The sequence below is a fragment of the Aythya fuligula genome, chromosome Z (genome assembly GCF_009819795.1).
Source record: "Aythya fuligula isolate bAytFul2 chromosome Z, bAytFul2.pri, whole genome shotgun sequence".
In the NCBI taxonomy this organism is placed as follows: domain Eukaryota; kingdom Metazoa; phylum Chordata; class Aves; order Anseriformes; family Anatidae; genus Aythya; species Aythya fuligula.
In genome coordinates this window covers 17,308,630-17,327,888 of record NC_045593.1, presented here as the reverse complement: position 1 = coordinate 17,327,888, position 19,259 = coordinate 17,308,630, and the positions used below count along the sequence as shown (strand labels likewise).

General features: G+C 34.2%; 1 long non-coding RNA gene across 2 annotated transcripts in view; it reads left to right on the top strand.

Moving 5' to 3' along the window:
* Positions 1-9,102, top strand: part of LOC116500904 — a 65,745-nt gene extending 56,643 nt beyond the window's left edge. The window contains exons 2-5 of one of the 2 annotated variants that reach the window (XR_004254353.1): positions 3,115-3,258; positions 7,269-7,319; positions 8,029-8,143; positions 8,818-9,102. This is a non-coding gene — a long non-coding RNA (uncharacterized LOC116500904). The remainder of the gene's footprint in view (positions 1-3,114; positions 3,259-7,268; positions 7,320-8,028; positions 8,144-8,817) is intronic. The other variant, XR_004254352.1, reaches the window with a different exon arrangement.
* The last annotated feature ends 10,157 nt before the right edge of the window (positions 9,103-19,259 follow it).

Below are 19,259 nucleotides of genomic sequence, written 5' to 3'. Positions count from 1 at the left end.
CATTTTTATTTCTTCTCAGTAGAACATTTTGCAAATATGATCAAAATTTCAGAACAGTTTCTATATTGTAACTGCCCTGTCAAAACTACACACAGTTAAAATAGCAACTATTAAAAATGACAGCTAGAAAATCATCCCACAAGTCCTCAGGAAGGTACTTTTAATTTTTAAGTTCTGTTATATTACTTTAAACAGGTATTTCTTCTTACAAAGTAAGAATCTTACTAGCAGTTTTTCTTATTACTAAATCATCTTGTATGTATTTTTTACTGTTATTGATATGAGTGTGTTAGGGCCTTGGGTATAATAGTAGCGGTCATATTAGGGGGTTCTAGTTCATGTCTGCTGAGAAAACTGTGTGTTGCACTTTTGCGAAAGTGTGTGCTAGCACTTATGAGAAAAACTGAGCCCATACCACTCCTCATGAAGGGAGTAGAAAGGGACTAGAAAATAAGACATATGAGAAGCAGCCAACAGAACTTGGGTTGTTTAGTCTGGAGTAAAGGAGTCTGGGGGAAGACCTCATCGTTCTCTGCAACTACCTGAAAGGTTGTAGTGAGGTAGACATCAGTCTCTTTTCTCAGGTGATAATTGATAGAATATGAGGAAACAGCCTCAAGTTGCATCAGGAGAGGCTTGGACTGGATAACAGAAACAGTTTTTGAACTTAGGCATTGGAATAGGCTGCCTGGGGAAGTGATTGAGTCCTCATCTCTGGAGGCATTTAAGATGTGGATGTGGCATTTAGTGATGTAATTTAGCAATGGACTTGGTAGTGCTAGGCCACCGTCAGGTTAGTCTAACCTACAGGATGGATCTTAGAGATCTTTTCAATCCTAAATGATTCTGTGATTATATGACAACCTCTTACAATGATAAATTGTTTAGATTTTGTTTTCTTGTTCTTGCTTTGACTTGTTGGAAGTTTTTTTGTGTACGTGTGTGCCTTCTTATTTCTGAGCCTCTGAAGTACATTATTTTTCTTTTTATTATTTTTCTTCCCATCAATAAGTGACAGAGATAACAAAGTTCAACCTGATGCAATTTTAAAAAGAATATTAACTTCATGAAGACTGGAAATCCATTATGATTTGGAAACATTGGAACACTAGAATTGCCCTCTGTCTGCAGTGATGATCTCATTATATGAGTACATTTTCATCCCAAATCACTGAGATCTAAGGAATGCATTTTTAATTCTCAGTTGAAGTTACAACTTTGCAGCAGTGACCCAGCTGTCTGACTAAAGGAAGCTGAATTAGAATTTAACATTTTGAGGTTAGTTAGTTTTTTTCTGCATTTGCCACTGTTGCCATTGTGAAGAATTTAAAAATTCTGTTTTGTCCACAAAGACTAAATTTAAAAAAAAAAAAAAAAATGTACACTGCTGTTGGCTATTTTGTTTTGTTTTATTTACTAAACTCTCAGACTTCCTTCTGAGCCCCAAATACTATACCAAAGTTTTTGTCTAGTATGTAAACTAAAAAATTCTCCAGTGTTTAATTTCAGAAGAATTGAGTGCTTCTTTATAAAATAACGTTAAAATTAGAAGAGCTTGTTACTCTTCTTGTGTTTGGGTTTTTGATATTCTTCTGTTTGTATGATTTATGCTTTAAAAGTGAAACCAAATTAGTGTATATAATGTAAGTCCAGATGATTCTGAAAGTCATATTAAGTATCTCAGCACATATAAAAATACCTCAAACCAGAGTTATTTGTGCTGCATCTTTACTGTTTTTGTCTAGGAAATAAGAGTCTGAGGTGATGGTGGCATATCCATACCAGCTGTCTGTAAGGTTATATTTGGGAGAGACTACAGTGGACTAATATATACACTAACTGAGGAGCTTATTTCACATAGCTTAATGTGACTATAATGTGAAATTAGAAAAGAAGAGATCAGACACTGAAAGTGTTTACATGTTTATCTGCCAGCAATTGGCTGTTTAAATAAGGGATTTTATTTAAGGCATGCACAGACAAATATGTCCTATCTTGTTAGGTCAAATTATACTATTTTTCCATAGCAATTTTAGGTGTACAGATCCACAGGATTTAGAAATGGATTTTGTATAGTTATAAATGCAGATTTTCCAGTTTCTACAGTCAAGGGTCAGCAGAAAAGAAGTTTATTATTAATACTATGTCTCCATTTACATACAAATGTAATGTTTTTTTGATTCTTTGTTTTTAATTTGGAATATGAAAAATATAAAGTGAGAAGTTAATTATGGTAATGATCCATTTTTGAAATAGGGGACATAAAAAGCCTACTATGAATTTTAGAAATATTAACAATGTTGGAGAATGAAAGATTTCAAATGCAAGAGAGTGGAAGGAAATACAAACACTGTATTTGTCTTTTGCTCTGTCTCAGAAGTGTCCATCAGCACTACCTCTGGGACAACATGAAGGTCAAAAGACAGGAGCCTAACTGTCCGTGATTCATTCAATTTCTTCCATTATAGTCAAGACTGCTGCTCTTATTGTTATTAATTATATTAGTATATAATTATATAAGGAGTGTTGTATTATTATTAACAGACATAGTATATGTTTCCATTCTCTTCCTCTCTTTGCATTATGTTTCTTGCTCTCTTCTGTTTCATTCCTTTCTACCTGTCCTGGTTTTGGCTAGGATAGAGTTAATTTTCCTCCCAGAAGATGGTATGGTGCTGTGATTTAGATTTAGGGTGAGAATAATGTTGATACCATGCTGATGTTTTAATTGTTGCAGAGCAGTACTTACACTAAGCCAAGGACTTTTCAGCTTCTCAAAATGTCCTACCAGCAGGCAGGCTGGGGGTGCAGCAGGAGCTGGGAGGGGACAGAACCAGCACAAATGATCTAAACTGGCCAAAGGGATATTCCATACCATCTGACATCACGCTGACCAATTAATATGGAGGGGCTGGCTGGAGTGGGGGGACCCACTGCTTGGGGATAGGTTGGGCATCTGTCAGCAGGTGGTGAGCATTGTGAATCACTTCTTTTGTAAACATTATTATTAGTAGTACTATTATCATCATTATTATTATTTTACTTTCCCTTCTGTCCTCATAACCTATCTCTATCTCAACCCACAAGCTTTCATTTTACTTTTATTTTTTTTAGATTCTCTCCACCATACCATGGCAGGAAGGATGGGTGAGCAAACAGCTGAGTAGTGCTTGCTGTTGGGTTAAACCAATACACTACCTCTTCTTTGAGATCATTCTCTTTCTCCTTTTGACTTTGCTGTGGGTGTCAGCAGAGCAGGTAATCACCAGCATAGGTCACAGGATGCTGCCAAACTCTTGAATATAACCTGCCAGTGTATGGGAAGCAGTGGGAAAAGCAAAGGTCCTTTCTTGCTCTCAGCAACTGGTCTAAGTGAGGTTACAGGGCTTTGAGGTCTGGAAGGTATTTTATACTTTGCAGTGTATAATTTGCTGACTGCAGCACAGAGAGACAGTGTAGTCTGAAAACCTTTCAGTTTTCTCTCTTGACTGAAAATCTGCATGCCCTCTGGATTGAGAGGTGCAGGCTTCATTCATAAAAGTGAGATTGTTTCCAAAGTGGGTTAACCTTCCGTGATGCTCTCTCCACAAGCACAGTCTTTGCCAGGTATTTCATTGTATCTTGAATGAGCTTTACCATAAAATAAAATAAAATAAAATAAAATAAAATAAAATAAAATAAAATAAAATAAAATAAAATAAAATAAAATAAAATAAAATAAAATAAAATAAAATAAAATGATAAAATTAAATTAAATTAAAAGGTCCCTAAAAAGGGTGTACTGTTAAAGTTGTCTACCTAAGTGACATTTACGTTACAGTAGACCATGAGTAGTAGAAACATGAAATACCATATTTGTGCCACTCTTTATTATATATATTACTTATAAGCCATGAAGTACTTACCTATAGAAATATATATTGCCATATGATGCAAAATGCAGCTTGTTAAATTTTATGGGCCAGATTCAGATCTAAGCTGCACAAGAAAATCCAAAGTAATACAACTGCTCAACTGCTTTTCCATACTCTGGATCTATATCAATATAAACTAGCAGATTCTGGGTCTGCATACTTTAACTACACATCTGAAGATTTCTTTTCCTTTTCCTTTTTTTTTTTTTTTTTTTTTTTTTACAATTCAGTCTACTTTTTCATCAATTTACCTTTATATTGTGTTTATACACTCTTTATTGATTTTTCAAATAAAATATATATTGCAGAAATATGAACTATACTTGGGAGATATGGAACCAACACCTGCTTCAAGATAGGACTCAGCTGATACTATATTGTCACTCTTTTAAAATGTAAAATGGAACTGACTACTGTATTTCTAGTTGAAAACAAATGTATATGACATTTATGTTCAAATTCTATAATTATTTTATTCCTGATATATATATGTATATTTACATGTAGACATTAATATATTTTTTACTCTGTATATGCAGTTGTTTATTACCTCTAATCTATTTCATTGTTATATTTAAACTAATTAAGAAAAACAATTAAACATACACCCTTCACTTTTATCTGACATCTTGCTGCAGCATTATGCTCTTACTTTTACCATCATTCTGTACACACATGTAAGTATGTTTCATTTTGACATTTGGACTTAACTTCTTTTTCAGATAAAGTATTTACAATTTAAAGATATTACTCCTGGAGATACTATTGTACCTGACATAAGTAACATTTACTTTATTTTCAAACAGTAAAGTCAAGTGATTTAAAAAAAAAATAAATAAAGCAGGATAGGGGATGGGTCTGACTTTTCTCTGTTGTTTTTTTCTCTGTCAGTACAACAAGCAATATCTTTTAAATGTCAAAATAGCTATGTGGTCTGAAAAAACTGAAACCCTCATCCTAGAAGTATATAAGCTCCCATCAGACAAAGTAGTTGAGTACATAAAGTAGAAAGTTAAAAAAAAAAAAAAAATGTTACTTATATTAGGAAAACTAACTTGCCTTAGTATAACTGTTTAAGTTAAGCAGGTCTGGTTTATTTTTTAATTTTCCCCTTTGTTCCCATCTGACAAAGGAACATACAGAGAATTATTGTGGTGATATGATAAAAATAGTTTTTTGCACAAATATGTCTTGGAGGTACTTTGTGGGGTCTCAGGCTAAGCAGGTGCTCAACTTCATCTAGACCCATGCAATTGTCTGCACTTCCTCAGATCTGACTAGCAGGTAGGAGTTACCACAAGTATTAGATAAGTGTGAGTGCACTTGTCTTTATAGAGGGTGTACTCCTTGATCATGCAGATATTCAAGCCCAGATGTGTAGATTATTAAAGGACCATTTTCTGTCAACAGACACTTACTCTTTGTCCTATCCACCCTAAAAGCTAGATGAAGCTGTGCACATTCCAGGTGTCTGAGGTGAGCAAGGCTTCTTGCAGGTCTTACTGACAAGAGGATTTTGGTTTGCAAGGTCAAGGAGGTTGGCCTCTTGTGAACTGGAGCATGACCCTGTAGAGATTTGTACACTTGCTTACATTTAAGCATGCAATTATATCCATTGATTGCAGTGGTGCTGCTTACATATCTATATATAAGCACATAAGAAAGATATTTTGGAGAAAAAAAAAAAAAAATTCTAGATATCTTCTATCTTAAATTCAGATATCTTTCAGTAGCATTAGTATTAAATTAATTCAGTTTTATGCTGTATGTGGTATTGTGTTGATCTGAAAAGGAAGACAAGGCAATAGCTACATTTCAGGCTTTAAATTCTGAATTCAAGTTTGAAGTAAGCCACGAGTAATCTTTGTTTGAAAAAGCATCTTAGAATTCATCATTATGTGCAGTTTCAACTTTGAGTAGATGTGACTCTGCATTCATTTGGGTGTCACAGGTCATAGCCAAGGTGCTGGAGCACAAGTGTTTTAAGAAGCTCTCTTAATCTTTGTCAGCACTCTGTATGGCCCTAGCTAGTGCTCACAAATATAATTTTCATAACCACTTCCTGAAATTTAAATCACCTAACCTCAATGTCATTGTTAAAGGAAAAATATATATTTAAATAATAAAAATAATAACTTGTTTCTTCTCGAACTGGAAAATTAGATATAAACTAGGAAAACAGAAAATAAAGCTTCTCTAGGAGGATGTTTTTATTTTTAAAAAGGTGGGCACACACACTTCCAGACATGCACAGTTTTTTATCTTCCAAGGGAGTATGTTTATTTCTGTGGAGCCCTGCAACTGGTTTCATGCCATTCAAAGTGGAATTATGCAATTTACAAAGGAAAATAAAAAAATAATAAATAAATAAATGAAATAGTTGTTTAATAATAATAATAATAATAATAATAATAATAATAATAATAATAATAAAAATAGGGTGTGGTTTATAATCTCTTTCCAAAATCCTACTTGAAAGACCCTGAGCTCTCTTCCCATTCTGCCTACACAGTCGGTGCTAGAATTGCAAGAATCACCCAATCCAAGCACAGCCCACCAACAGACAGCTAATTTTAGGAGTGAACCCTTCTTTTGATGCTAAACAGTAAAATTTGGACTTGATATTGCAGTTAGAGGAATTGAATAAAAATTCAAATTTCACATAATTATGCAGACCCAAATATTTTGTTCTAGACTTAGTCACTTAGTGGTTTTTCAGTGACAGTGTAAAAAGCAATATGGTACAGAATATGGAAAGTAAACCCAAGCATTGCAAGGTGATATTTACAGGAGTAGAACAACAACACACCTACTTTATTAGTGTTTATAAAAAAAAATACTTCCTAAAATATGAACTGTGGAAAGAAAACTGTGTCTTTAACAAAACTTAGCTTGGATGAGAGTTTGTTTCATGATCATGCCCACATCCAGAGAACTGTGCTGGTGAATACAAATAGCAAATATGTTAACTCTAAAAAAAAAAAAAAAAAAAAAAAATGGGGGGGAATATAAGAAACTAATATACGTAACTAATATAAGTAACATTTTTTTAGGAAAAAAAAAATAAATAATTTTATTTAAGCAAATATTTTTATGGTTCAGTTTAAGTCTATGTCTAGTTCAGGCTCCAAATGAGCAAGCATTTTCAGGCTTTAGTCCAAAAAAGAAAAAGTAAGAAAGAAAATTTGTAAATCACAAACTAACTGAAAGATTTAGCATGCTCCTTTGATATATATACAAACTGATATGATTTGTAACTGTCAGAGGTGTTAGAAAATTCTAATTGACATATTTTGTAGTGTGATTAAGTTAGAAGATTAATTTTATTTCCATCTATCATTCACTTTCTTTCAGAACGAGCCTAAATACCAAGAGAGAGGGAGAGAGAGAGAGAGAGAGAATAAGGTAAAGTCTGGTAAAGAGAAAGAATGCACTCAGTTTGAAAAATATCACCTGGAATAAAGTATTATTTCATGCATTTTTTTTGAGAACAGATGCTTAATAAAGTGCTACAGGTATCTTTTCTATATCTGAATGAAGCTTTAACAGGAAGGAGGTTAAGAAGTTAAACCAATGCAACAATAGCACTGCAGTGAAAGAGGCATGTTCTTTTTCATGCACATTGTTCCCCCTCGGAGGCCTGTCACTCAGTAGAATAGATGTACTTTGACTCATGGGTGGCGATGTATAGCCTTAGCTTAGCCTGAATCCTCTCCTAAAGGCTGAGTCCTGCAACCAGATCCTGACAAATTCCCTGCAGCACTATGGCATGTTTCACTAACATGAGCTGATAGGATTAGCAGCAGGCAGCAATTACAAACTCTTCTTTGTGAGTCCTGAAGAGTTTTGATTTCTCTGTCAACTGATGCTGTATTTCAGATATCTTTAGTGGTAAAACCTAAACCTTGAGTATTGAAATTAGATTTGCTGTAGTTCAAGGCAACAAAACAGCAAAGGATACTATGTTGTTTAATATGTCTATTCTGCTTTATTTTTAAAGCAGTACCCCAACCCCCAAATTACTGGGACTATTCACAGGCTGCAATAGAGTTGGCTGAGAATATTGTTAAAGTCATTAAAGATTGTTAATAACACATCTGCACCCATCTCCCAGGTTGGTATCCAAAGAAGTCTGATAGTAAAAGAAAATTATTGGAGTTTTCCTGACTATGAGCAGATTTTTATCCTGGAGACAAGACTTGTTCCTTCATGAGCATTTGATATTAAAAGTAAGTAATAACAATTAGTATTAATAATACATCAGTAAAAAATGCAAAGATTCAAACTCTTTTGATTTAGGCTGCACAAAGGCTGGAAATGAAACAACAAAATGAAACAACAAAACCACCACTGAAACCAGTGAAAAATATATATGAATATTCATTAAGATGAAGAATACTAGTTTGTATTCTATCTAACTATACACTTGCACTTAGTTTGATTTTTTTCCTAATGGAGAAGTACTCACACTCACGTGGAAATAGTCTAGATACTGCCTATACACTGTGTGAGAGCCACAGAAAGATGGCTGAGCTTGGGATGTATTCCATGGCTGTCTGCCTTCACTCTACACCAAGATTACAAGCTGATCACTTTCTGAATTGCTGACATCTGAATTACCAAAAGATTATGTTACACTACTGTCCTCTAACCTGTGATAGCCATGCATGAGCTGACCAGCTCCACAGGCATCAATGAAATGGGGCAGATAGTTGGGGTAGTAGGACACAAAGTAACATTTATTACACTGATTATGTGTCCAGTGAGTGTAAATTTGAAATCTGAATGAAAACTTCCTCAGGTTTTGATAGAGAAGCCTTGCTGTGAATCCAGATATGGGAGTTTGAAAGTGTTACTACCCTACAGCCCCCAGTTTCATCCTTTACTTGTGTTTTCTTTGTAGGAACTGAAAACAACAATGACACTGGATTTCCACAGACATGCCAGATGACAAGTTATGGTGCTGAGTTACAGGTCCATATTCCTTTCTGAATATACTATAGGATCATTAAAGCAGTAATGTCAGCACCTGGGGCAGTGACTTCAACCCTCTAATATTGATCAACTGCTAAATACAAATCAGAAGCCTAAACTTGACACTATCAACACAAGGAGAAATTGGATTTAAGCCAATGAAAGTATGTGTGTATATGGAATGGTATTAAAATAAAATAATCTTTTATACAGACCTAGCATTCATTTATTTTTATTTATTTATTTTTAATCCTAATAAATTAGGGCAGAATACCTTAGACACAAAATGTCAAACGATACATTTCTGTTGCCTGAATGCCTTCATATGACTATTGGAATTAGGGGTCTGTGAGCACAAAGATAAATTTTCATTTTCAAATGTCACTCATGCAATTCACATTCACATTCCAGTTTTCTCTTTCAGTGACAGTTCCTACATCTTTGAGAACATAACAGAAAGAAAAACTGCTAAGTTTTAGGTTTCTTGCACAATCTGTCCCTCAGTAACCCTGACTCAGAAATGAAGCATGAGTTTGCCAGGATAAAAGAATGAAAGCTGGAGTCTTTATTTGAGTTTATTAACACCTTGTTCTTTGAACAATGGGGCTACTTGTAAGTAAAGGTGTAAACCTGAAGAGTGTGTACAGACTGAAGGATTTAACCTGATGTGTTTTAGATAAACGAACAATATTTTTTTCATCTTGCCTGTATATCTAAAATCAATAATATCAGCTTACAAGTAAATGTGTAAAATGAAACCTTTTCCATTTTTAATATTTTTCAAAGCTTGTCATGTTCTCTCTCAGATGTGTGAAATGAGTGACTTAGCAATAAGTTCCTTAAATGCATAAATCTTACTCTGGACATTAGTACAACTACCTGAATGATCAGTTAAAATTATAAAAAAATCTAATGACTCTGAGGCCCGTATATGCAATTTCACTTTAGAACACTGCATTAGTCTCATTTTGCACCTAAAATACACACTCCATGCATGTATGTCTGAGTATCTGCCCATTTATCACGTGGTATCTGTTTTATGACAAGAACAGTGACTTTTGGAATGTACCAAACATAGGTATAAGAAACTTAATATGGTTTCCACATAATACAGGAGTTTCTGGGACAAACAAGTTGTTCTTGACATGTTCTTGACATGGATGTATGAGAAATCTATCACAAATTATCCATTTCAAAAGGAAACCTAGACATATCTTGTTGCATTTCCAGAAATGGAACAAAGCAATACTTCATGGATAAGAAATGGATGTGAGCCAGCAGTCAGTACCCTAAGGTGAAAAGTTGGATCTGCCTAGCAGCTCTTCGATTTCCAAACAGGAGTCTTCCAATTCCAAATAATGAACAAATGAAAAAATAACTACAGCTTTAATTTTTAGTAATGAAGGGGTATGCTCATCTCAGCTGAATTCCAGAGCATGCTCTGGGCAAAGCACTCCCTGAGCACGGTATGAAGAAAACACTCAATATAACAACTGAAGAAGCCTGCAACAAGTCTAAAGTAGGCTTTCATTTCTATACAGCTGTAAAAGCTCTACAGTAAGCCCCTGAAAGGGAACATTTATGTGTTTTATGTTAATTTAAAATGCTTGAAAGCAGTCAAAAGGGAGGCTTAGTTCTGAAGAAATGCTAGTCTTAAACCCTCCTTAAGCCAAGGCATGTCTATGATGCTTCTTTTTTTTCTTTTCTTTTCTCTTCATATTTTTTAATAAGAAGTAAAGAAAAAAAAAAAAAAAAAAAACTTGTAATTCTTCTGTTACTTGTGAAATGTTAGGTATATTCCAATCAGTTTTCTTTTTTCCTATCACCTTTTACAGGGTGAAGCAAAATTTTCTCAGCACCTTAGAAATCTTAGAAATAAAGCAGCCTGTTATGCTTTACAGCCAGGGCCTAATATTTTATTTTTTGTGTACAAAAGATCCAGTGCCCATGTGTTTGTATGCAGTGAGCATTAAATGGAGGTGGAAGCCCTTCATAGCATGTCCCTGCTTCATTTCTAGTCATTGCCAAGGGCCTCTTGGCAAGGGCTGTGCAATTTGTCAGATTCTCTGAGGGAGTAGCGTTAGCCAAGCTTTCTTTCAAAATCCAAAAGAAGTCAGTGCACAATTCCTCTGTTTCAATTACACTAACTGGAGACCAAAGGGGTTGTACATTTTATCTTTGATAAGCTTCTTAATGTCTTTTCCCCAAGCCTGCAAAATTAAGAAAGACCAACTAGCAGTCTGAACACTGAAAGGTATGCAATTCATGTTGGCTTGTGGGGAAACAAAACAAAACAAAACAAAACAAACAAACAAACAAACAAAAAGGTTTTGTCCTAAAAGTTTTTTGAATGACAGAGAATATTTTATTTTATTTTCCTACAAAGTACCAGATATATTAATTGTACTGGCCACGGAAACAACATCAGTAAGGAAAAGGATATACCTTTTAAAATTCATATATCTTTGCTGCTGAATCCAGCTGGCCAGCAGCTCCTGAGTTCAGCAGTTGATTTTATACCAATGTGAAGGTTAATGGACTGTTTTCTACTCCTTTCCAGAGCAAATGTCAGCCCTATGGAGGTCCATTGCTCAGCAGAACTCAATCTGGAGTCCTACAGTCTGGCACAGGAAGACTAATAGACTAATGTATTAATTCACTGAGTTTCTCTGCCCTTGGTCTGGTTGTGCATTTTTTAACATGAACTATAACAGCAATGGCATTTAATCATAACTTCATTTACCTTCCAACTATGATTTCAGAATGTATATAAGAACCTCCATATCCTGATTATTGACTTCAATATAAATATAAACTGCAGAAGGACAAGGGAGGAAAGAGGAAGACACTGGGATTCAACTAATAAATGCATTAAAACATGAGCATCGTAGCTGGCTGAATTCCTGAACAGATAATTAAGGTGAACTCTTGTTTTATTCCTCCCCAAAATGATCTGCCCTGTGTATTTGTTAGCAATAGTGAAGTGAGAGTTTGTGTTTGTTTTGTTTGTTTGTTTGTTTGTTTGTTTCTATAACATAGTTTGGTTTTAGTCACAGGGATCATCATTGGATGTATTTCTTTGACTATTCTCTGAGTATAACAACCCCCCAGAAAAATTATTCAGTTTGACTGGAGTGTCTTAGTAACAGAATTAGCAGTATAGTCAAAGTGATGATTTTATTGGAGTGAGCACCTATTCACTATGTTCTAGGGAATACATTATGATTTATATTAGTGCTGTGACACAGGGGAAATAGAAGGGGACAGTTTAGGATATGAATTTTCAGGTTAAAAAGGAGATGAGAAGAAGAAAATATGTCTGTGGGCTAGCCATTGGTAAAGAAGATGGGAAATAACTGACATTTTCATTCTGCCTCTCCATGTCCTAGGAATCAGATTTAAGCTGATGCATTAGGAAAGGTGTGTTGTATCTTTACTCCTTCTGAAGGATGTTATTCACTGGCCTGAATAAAGAAGCAAGTAGGGAAAGAATCACATCTGTTTCCAGTAACTCAACTTCGAGGCTTCAGCATGCAGCAACATCACTCACACAGAAAGCTGAACTTAGTGTATGAGAAATTCAGGTCACAATGGAGAAATAGTGAAAAATAGAAGAATTGAAAAAAATAATTATTTCATACAGTGTCTTGGCTAGTTTGTTTTCACTGACATTAGAAAAATCTGAAATGTGAAAAGAAAAAAATCTTTTTTGAAGTCGTCATGTTAAATTTTGCAATTTAATCCTTCCACTTTCAGAACAGCCCACAGCTTCAGTTGAGGTCAAGTCCATCAGCAATTAAGCAGCTCTATTTTTTTAAATCAAGAGAAATACCTTGAGATATAATTACGTTATGAATATCTGAAACAATCTGAAACATAAGTAGAGAAAAAGAAAAGGATACAAATGAGTACGCTCTAATAGAATTGTTCATTTGCTTTTACCTACTCTATGATATAAGGAATAGGGTAAATCCTCTTTTCCTTCATACAGAATGAAAGTTTATTTGAAGTTGGAGTCTATAGCTGCCTTTTCACAGTAAATTGACCTTGTTCCATGCAGCCAATGTCATAATGCTCTGCTTTATCTAGGCTGAGAGAGAGAAAATCGCAAATTGCTTCTGCATGATTAGTTCTGCCACTTCAAACGTGTTTCTTCCGAGTTGGCTTCCACACTTACTGCTGGAGATATGTGCCGCTGGGAAACCCTAATCTGTCTCTGAACTTCTCTGATTTAGTAACCCTTTACCAGCCAGTGTGTTATGTCAGCAAAATGAGTCTTTCTGGGAACAATAGAAATAGTGCCAAAATAATGAATAAATTATATGAAGATATTATTGGATATCAGACTAACTCTTATTCAAATATTTTTGGCTTATCAGATAGATGTTGCTTCAGACCGATGGAGTTTTCACAGACATGTATTTATTTGCACTTTTATTGACAAAGAATTTTACTTTAGTATAAGTATTATGTCTTGATGAATAAGTAACCATTGTTTTTATTATTATTATTTTAAAATATAGAACAATATTCACTTTTTTTTTTTTTTTTTGACAGATTTGATATTTGAGTATTTGGTGATTTGTTTATCATCTACTTAAGACTAATTTCAGAAATATTCATTAGTCTTAGTTTTTCTACTAAGAATAGTTTCAACAACTACAACAAAATCCTATCCAGATTACCAAAAACAATACCTAAGACAAAAATCCTTTCTGTGATTCTGTGAATCCTTTCTATTAGAGGAAAACAGTATGTATATATTCATATATATATATATATATATTCATATATACATATATATATATTCATATATACATATGTACATATATACTGCCAAAAAAAATAATAATAATTTACAACAAAATTCAATTACTATATGTTATATCAGACAAGATATAACCTTTGAAAACACATTTATGATTGATAAAATACATGGAGGTAACAGCACAGTTTAATTGTAAACTCGTACATAGCATTTTTGTCCCCAAAGGTATATAAGGACTGATGTTAGTACTGGAAATAAGATTGTCTCACTACCTGCTTCCTTGTTGGGCAGGATGTCTGTAAAGTTGTAACTTAACAAATCCAAGCCCTAAGAAAGCAAAAGGTCAGTTTCTCAGAATCAAACTGCTTTACTTGCTTGTTAACTATGTCTGGTACCACATATCCTGCATACATCATAATAAGAGAATCACCAAGAATTTCCACGTACTGAAAATCAAGTTCATGTTCGAGGTATTAAGGATAAGACCACAGGACTGCAATGCTTGTGTGATCTGTTGTGATTATCATAGAATCACTGAACAATCTAAACATTTGCATTTAGTGTAATGTGTTATCTTGTTCTATAATAAGAGCATGTAAGGCTGAACTCTGTGTTTGGCCATACTAAGAAAGTAGAACTTATTTATTAAATCTTAATTTTATTAGTGGTATAAAAACAAAATTTTAAAGAATTAAAAATATACCATCATTAACAATCATTTTCATAGGGAAAAAAATAATAAAAAAAAAATTAACAGAAACCAATCACTGCAGTTGATTTCCTCCTAAATCCCAAAGTCAGTTAACATATTACTTTATGAATTACAAGCACCCAGTACACCTTTTTTTTTTTTCCTGGTGAAGTAGAGCAGCAGTAACAAGCTGAACATGACAGGTATTTAAAAATAAATTGCTTGATAAAAAAAAAAAAAAAAAAAAAAAGAGGAAAATGCCAGATTCATGTGACAAGATTCATGTTGAAGCAGTTTTTTCAGATATTTTTGACCAAAGACGGATATAACAGTTTAAAGGTGAAAAGGAGTATGGGGAATCAGCTACCTGACAAATAAGTCTACGTATCAAAAGATTTTGCTAACCAGGCTGACACATAAATGGCACATAATGTCAACTTCTATTAAAGGCTTTATAAATGATGACAACCTGGAGAAACAAAAATTGTTTTCCAAGAAGGGTTTCTGTTAAATTCTCTTTGCTATCCCAAGCACTAGAACAGATCAACAACACTGCAGTGAAGAAACAAATCAGTTTTACAATCATTGATCTTACAGCCTACGCATAGGACTGGGTTCTAGGAAGATTTTAACCCTAGATCCATTTGGAGTCTCTAATTATTGTAAAAACACTTCAAAAATTACATGTATTTCCATAATTATATTTTTCCATTAATAAGAAAAAGTAAAATAATTACTGATGAAAGCATTATTTGTTACGGTGTATCAAGAGGTTAAATGGAATTCAAAGCACAAATCTAGCACAAAGCAGTTAACTTATCAAAGCTCAGCATGATTCAATGCTGATTTTGGAAGGGTAAGAACTTCAGAAGAAGCAGAGTGACCTATTGCAGCAGTTATAAACTTCTGGGATACATTTCACTATGAGTAAGTTGATCCCGTTATTCCAGTGCGATAGCTAAAATGTGCAGAAAATTACTCTAAACATAAAACAAAACAAAACAAAACAAAATCTATCTAATAAGGTCTGTAAGGTCTTTCAAATTAAATCAGCAAGATACTTCCATACCTGGTTTAATTTTCAGGTAGTCCTGTGCAGAGCCAGGAGTCAGTGATCTTTGGACTCAATGATCTTTGTGGGCCCCTCCCAGCTTGGGATGTTCTCTTCTGTTCTGTCATTAATTCAAACTAGATTTCAATAGGTCCTTACAAAACAATAAACTGAAGCAGTTGCATTTTATAATATTTCATTAACTACTACCATGACTACCATAGATCTTCTAATATGAATCAGAATCTTCTGACTTCCATATATCAAGTTTAGATTAGAACTGTTTTAGTCTCCTTGAGGACGAGATAAAGAAATTCCAGTCCTCTCCAAAAACATAGGCAGAAATATTTTAATAGCCTTATCATTGAACAATTTCAGAACAAACTTGCTCAGAAAAGTCCTCACAAGCCTGTTTTCTCAAAGTACTATTGAAATGAGAGTGCTTCGCCAGTGAACATATTTCTGACTCTCACTCTGACAAATATTTATTGTTGTTGTTGTAGTTATTGTTATCATTTACTCAGACATAACAGTAACATTCCCATTCAAAAAAAAATAAAAATCAGTAAAATGCAAGGTGCAAGGTAAAAACATTTTTAAAAGGCCACCAAGAAAATTTTAGAAGATCCTCTGCACCTAACAAGATCAAATCCTTTATCTCTACTAATTCCTAATGATCATGCTGCATTCCCTTATCTGAGCAATATGAACATGGATCACACAATCTCTGCCTACAAAAAGTAGGCATAAGAAAGTCAGCCAGGCATCAGAAACAAGTGAATGGCCTAAGTCAAATGTCTTAGCATGGAACATAATCTCCTTCATCTCTCTCATCCCTGAAAACACTGAGACACTTTTCTGGAGTGTGAGTAGAAGAGAGAAGTCAGTGTAAAATTTGTTGTTAATACCAGCTGGGAGTAAAAACAGAGTCATCCACAAACCAGGTTAGTAGCTGTGAATAAAAGTGGTATCATCCCACAAAACAGATATACATGTATCTCTAAACAGGGCTTTGTGCTTTATGATTCTACTAACTGCCCATGAATAACTTTTAAATTATCTGCCAATAACAAACTGTTAAACTGTTAGCCTAAGTCTGGTCAGTGCTTAGCATCAAATTTATCTATTTAAAAACATGGCATTTGGGTTAGTAAAGAAAAATAAATAAATAAATAAATACAAGCAAACAAACTTACAGTTTTGCTTTCTTTAGTAAAAAAAAAAAAATCCTGTGTGGGTGAGAATAAAACATCATTATTTTCATTACTGTTAATGAATGTGTAAAATATAATGACCTGACATTTACTGTAGACTAGATATGTACATCTTAAAATAGATTCAGATAATACCAGAGAAAAGAAAGGAAGAATTTCAGGGTTTAACCATGCTTGTCAGGCAGAAGGTTTATATAAATTTTTTGGACTGCATTCCATTCTTGGTTACATGGTTAGTGCCTGGTGACAAGTGAAGCAATTCTAAAGTTTCAAGAGCAGAGAATGATTTTTAGTATTTAAGAAGTTTATAAGAAGAAATTACCCATTTATTAATGGTATTAATGGTATATCCCATATTGTTACTTACATGGATTTGCTAACTTTTTGGAAATGGGAACATCTCAGAAAGACTCAAAACTCTCATCTGTAATTATCAGCGACCCTCAGGTCCCTTGCTCCAGGCTATAGGACTCAATAATGAGGACAGTGCAGTCTTTCTTCTGCTTACGGTTTGGGACGTTCTTAATAAGTCATTAAGTGGAATTCCTATTCTGAAGTGAACAAAACTGGAATAAGACTTCCACACCTGTGTTGAAAAACACAATTTTTCTTACTTTCAAAAATATGGAGAAAACAAGTTTCTTATTTTGATTTGAAAATCTAGCTTTCTGTGTTAGAACTTGATGGGTTTTGTAGTGTTTTTGTTTTGTTTTGTTTTGTTTTGTTGATTGTTTTCTTTTTTTGATTTTTTTTTTTCTGTTCTGAGGTTGCTTATCTTCCGAATATCAAAACAATGACAAAATACAAGAAGATTCTACAGCACTTCCAGCACTAAGCTTTTTCTGCACACTGGGGCTTCTTTGTAAATGAATAATTCAAGAATTCAAAAATCTTCATTTATATTAGTCTAATAATATTTAGAAAATCTCACAAGGTCTGTGCTCTGTTTCTTGAATGTCAGTCATTTCAGTCAATGCTGGAATTTACAAATGTGGTGGAACCATGCTACATATATTTTTACGTAAGCAAAAGTGTCCTATTAAGGGTAGCAGTACTTGTCATAGCTGTTAGATATTTTCCAGTAGGAAAAAGCGCAGTGTTGTAGGCTGCATATTAGCCACCAGCAATAAGCCTGAACTGAACCTGGAACAAAGCTTAACTTCCCCACAACTGTTAAGTAACAGATAAGTATTCAGGATTAGTGTGGGATGTAGATTGTTCAATTACAATTAAAGATATCAAGTACATTATGGCAGTCTGAATCTTAGGTAAGAATATTCTTTAGTTTTGAGCATTTTCTGCTAACATTAAGATTCTAAAACAATTAACTTTCAGTCTTCTAGACTGAATCTCTCCAGGTGAGTACAATTTCTATAGTATTCAGCATCAGTGATCTTTTCCTGGATAGAGTTGCCTCTCCTCTATGTTTGAGCTAGCCTGAAAATCACAAATCCAATCACAAAAATCAAGTTTTTCTCCTCTTTTCACATAAATAGCTTCATATATTTATTTATTTATTTATTTATTTATTTATTTATTTATATTTATTTAAAATGTATATATAAATATATATGTATATTTTTTTTTTTTTTCAAAATAAGATGTTTTTCCCTAAAACTTTTTCTGAGGTTTGCACATTTAAACTGAACAGAGATGAGATGAAAGGGGATGAAGGTGAGATAAATGTTGCTTGTATATTTTCAGTTTCAGCTTCATTACAAGCTTTCTTAGAGCTCTAATATTTTTTATTAATCCCTTTTAACAGCTACAGATCTCTTAAAGAGTTGTACCTTAAGCATCCACAAATATGTGCAAGGAGCAACTGCCGTATCACATATAACTGTACTTTACAAATATATATGACAAACTTCATCTGATGCATTTCATTCTTTAAATTTGTTTTACTTAATTAATATCTACATTTGGGTGTTTTTCCCCCCATATATAACTAGCTACTTCAATAATCATTGCTCCTTGCACTGTGTGGCAAGAGGTTGAACACAATTTGTAGTCACAAGACAGGTATCATAACCCTGTTTATAGTGAAGTTTTCAGATATTTCCCTTAGTTCTGTCCATTTCCAGATGGGCTTTGCTTTTCATTGGTCATGAATGAACTTTCTGCTGGCATAACACTGCTGCATTGCAGTTCACACAGCAGTGGCTATGGATCAAATCAACACTTTGAAAATCAACACTCCTTCCTCAAGTGCTAAGTAGAGCTTTTATGCAAACTGAATAACTCTAATGGTGAGGATATCCTCAATGACCTAACTCCTACTTGTGGATTGAAAATTAGGCCTGAGAAGGCCAATTGCCAGATAATGCCTTTACACTGGGACTTGTGTACAAACTGAAAGGTTGAAGTGCACCCTTTCAGCACCAGGATTCAATCCCAGCCAGGACACCCTCTTCTTGTGGCTCAGGCCTGAGGAGAACCCAGCACTGCAGTCTCTCAGCATTCAACAGGCACGCAGGGTGCCTGGAGCATCCCCTTCACCAACACATCTGAAGCAGCAAGGCCTGGCAGGGCCTGGTTCTTGATAGGCAGCCTGAATCAAGGCAGGGAAGTTTAAAGGAAAGAAAGGAAAAAAAAAAGGGGGGGGAACAGGGGGAGGGGGTGATGCCCGGGGTGGGGAGGGGGGACA